The following is a 3,991-nucleotide window of genomic DNA, read 5'->3' on the forward strand; positions in this document are numbered from 1 at the left end:
GAAGAGAAGAGAAGAGAAGAGAAGAGAAGAGAAGAGAAGAGAAGAGAAGAGAAGAGAAGAGAAGAGAATTTTGAAGGCTGCTTGAATTAATTGATAATTTTTTTTTACTTTGAGGCATGTTGGTAACTTGACACATTTTGCTATATTTAGAATAGGTTTGGGAAATGAAAACGAGCCACAAATCTATAATTAAAATCTTGGTTTTTCATCTTAACCATCATGACCAGATTTGTTTACTCTTGTGACCACAGAATGTCCTATTATGGGTGTGTACTCCAGAATGTTATTTAAATTCTATCTCTCCGGGTAACTAGGGATTACATCGGAAACAATCACTGCACAGTGCCATGTTTCCGTTCTCTGCAGGTTTAGATGTCAGATTGAAATGAAAGACAGATGAAATTACTGAATCATTCAGATTTTAAGGTTACTGTGATAAACACAATTGATTTTAATTTAATATTTCTGTTTCCAGAAGATATAACAATGTTTTCCTAAAAGCAATTCCTTAGGATATTATATATTTTCCATGAATTTTAGTTCTATGCAGTTGTTTGAGTTAAAGCTTGTAATGTGGGTACTACAAGGTAATGTTTTACCTTGTATTTCTATACTCAAAAATACTAGCTGTTTAAACATGACTTGTGCTGTGTATTTCCTGGGCCTCACAAGAACTAAAACAGTGTTGTAACAACTTATTTCTTAGCTTTTGGTTACGTGCCCACACATTAAGTTCTACATTTTAAAAATAAAATATTTATGTCTGAGCACTCTAAAATAGTTTAATACAAACTTTAAAACTTAGATACAATACACATCTGTCAATATTACCAAGGATTTGTTGCAAGATAATTTCTAAATCTTTTCAATTCCCTTGTAACAGTGAAGCCCCAGAGTAGTGCAAAGACAGTGTCACATTGTGACCAGAGAAACTGAGAACCCAGCAACACCAAGTCAGATGGAAAGCACCATGCAGCCAGAGATGAAGTCATTGTGTAGTTTGCAGTTTCTTTGCTGTTTTGTAGGGTGTGATAACACAGTCATTTCAGGAGCTGCTGCTTGTGCTACTTAAATAGTGAGTGTTCTTAATTGGGATTATGGCCCTGAAACCTGAGATTGTTCAGCCTGGAGAAAATTAAGAGGGAATCTTATCAACGCTAGTATCTAACAGGTAGAGGTCAAGTGCTCAGTAACAGAACATGGGGCAATGGGCACAAACTAGAATACAGGAAGTTCCATCTGGATATGAGGAAAATCTTCATTACTGTGAGGGTGACAGAGCAATGGCACAGGCTGCCCAAAGAGGTGGTGGAGTCTGCTTGTCCAGAGATATTCAGAATACATCTGGATGCTCTCCTGTAGAACCTGCAGTAGGGAACAGGCTTTAGCAGGGGGTTGAACTAGATCAAGTCCAGATGTCCCTTCCAACCCCTGCGATTCTGTGGTTCTGTGAAGTACCAAGTTTTCTTGGCCTCTCAAAATGAAGTTAGATTCTCCTTCACAAAGAAGGTCTCTAATCCAATCCACAACAAGTTCACTTGGGCTATAACTTACCCTTACTTGTAGTCTATCTGCTTTTACTTTGAAATGAAATATGCTTCCATGCTCCTTCACAGAGTCTTGCAAACTCCAGCCTGGTAATGTCTTAAACCATTCTATCTAGACCCTAAAAGTCTCCATGAGTGAAATTATACAATATAAAGGAGGCCAAAAAATCCTATGTTGCAAAGAACTCTGTAGTTTAAAAACTTCCATGTTCTTACCTTAGCTCTGACAGTTCTTTCTACCTTACCTGCCGCCTAGTAACTAAACTAGTTACTAAAAAACTTTTGATAACATTGCAAAAGTTGCCAGAGCTCTGGGATGAGCTTTTATATTGGTAACAATGAAAAACACTGAAAATGAACTTTTTTTTTTTTTATTTTTTTGGGAAAAAATAACAGTTTACTATTGAAAACCTTGGAAAGAACAAAATTCCTCCCTCTGTGCTGAGTTTGGGGTAACTAAACAGGCCTATGCACTCTCCATCCTGGCCTACAAGGCACACATCAGATTACTTAATCCTCGTCTGTATTCTTTTCCTGGTGCCTCTTTTGTTCTGTTAAACCTGGAAGATGGAAGGGAGATGTGAGTACTGGCATATTCAGTCTCAAAGGTAATAGAGACTTGCCCTGTAAGGGATGTTGATATTTTGTTTAGGACAAATCTTAGTTTATCAGAATATTAGCAGTACATTAGCAAACAGTGCAAGAGCTGAGGACAGGATACAACATCAGAAGATGATATGTCATGAACAACATGCTTATCACCTGGAAAAATTTCTGTTTCATGCTGTGGAGTTTGACCAAAAGGTTTTAAGATGTTCCCAGGATTTAATAATTTCTGTCTCCTCTGCAATGAAGGCTAAGAGATAAATGAGTAAATGCAAGATGATGTATTGCTTGCCTTTGAAGTTTGGATTTCTTAGATTTGACATCCTCAAGTATTAATGTAACATTGTTATAAAACAAAGTTTTTATGTATCCAGTTACTGGTAGAAGAAAATTCCTGGGAAGGTTGATATTCTGCTCTCTCATGTCCTTAATTGAAAAAAAGTAACAGGACAGCTGTAAGCAGCTCCCAGGAGTAAGACAAACCAAAATGCCAGCTATATCCAAGGTCTTGAGAAAGATGTGCTAGTCCCCAAAGAATAACACATGGCTTTAAACTCAACTGCTGCTGCTGCTGTGACAGTTGCTGACTGACCAGCAGCCCTGGGTTGCATGGTGCTTTCAGTTGGCTCAGGATGGTGATTGAAACTCATAATGACTTGGGTATGCTGGACTGTGTCTGTTGTGTGTGGCTTTCATTTTTACTGCTTTTAAGTAACTATGCATTGGTCTGTGGCTCAGTTGTGTGCACATTTATTGGGAGGCTCACTGGATGTGTTACACAATTCATACTACATCAGCGTAATCACCATTTACTCTGCGTTTCTCAGTGCCACTTGTTTCCTCTTTAGTTAATATTGACACAGAAGTGAGTGCTGGAGTTCAAAGTCCTATAAATGTTTTTCTCTATGTCAGTCAATCTGTCACTCATTTTTTAGGCAGGAGAATAACAGATGTTAAAATCAAATTACTTTTTAATGGTCATTGATAGAGTCAGATTGAATCTTCTCTTCTTTTACAAGTGGAATTGTAAAGACCATACAGCAAAACACTAGAAATAAACAGAAATAAACATTCCATTATATCTGTAGTCCTACATGTATGATTTCTTCTCTAGTTCAAACATATTGATGACTTCAGAAGACGCTTGCAAAATCTCATTCTGTGACATGAGAACATCTGGTGTGACAGGCTAATGCCTCACTGAAGCAATTAATCCTCATTTATGGCATTGTAGGAATACATCTCTGATGGAGGGACAGAAAGTCTTATCCTTGCGAACAACAACAGCTCAAATAACTTGTGTTTGATTTTCCCACTGCTGATTTCATGTCAGTCCTTAGCACAATTTCTGCTCATGCAGCTACTCCATTGGCAGTTCACTAGCATGTCTCCACCAGTGCAGACCTGTGTTTTACAGTCAGGCTAGGCTGAAGAGCTTTGAACAGTCATTTCACAGTATTCTGTGAAATAATTCTGAATATGTCAAAAGATGAAAACAATCATGTCAGACCATGTCAGTGTTTGCTTTCTGCAAAGAAAGCCACCTAACAGATTGTCCTGTAGAAGTATTTCTCACCTAGAAACATTTTACACATTTTACTTTATTTTCTGAGGGAAGAATAAAAGGATATGCATTTCCTATAAGATACTTAATATGCAACAACTAGTATTAAATCAAATCCTTGTAAAACATTGCCTGGGGGTCCTGGTGGATGTAAAACTGGAATGAGCCAGCAGTGTGCTCTTGCAGCTCAGAAGGTCAGTGGTATCCCGGGCTCCATCAGAAGAGGAATGGCCCACAATCCCCTCTCTACTCTGCCCTAATGAAGCCCCATCTG

The sequence above is a fragment of the Meleagris gallopavo genome, chromosome 1, assembly GCF_000146605.3.
Source record: "Meleagris gallopavo isolate NT-WF06-2002-E0010 breed Aviagen turkey brand Nicholas breeding stock chromosome 1, Turkey_5.1, whole genome shotgun sequence".
Classification (NCBI taxonomy): domain Eukaryota; kingdom Metazoa; phylum Chordata; class Aves; order Galliformes; family Phasianidae; genus Meleagris; species Meleagris gallopavo.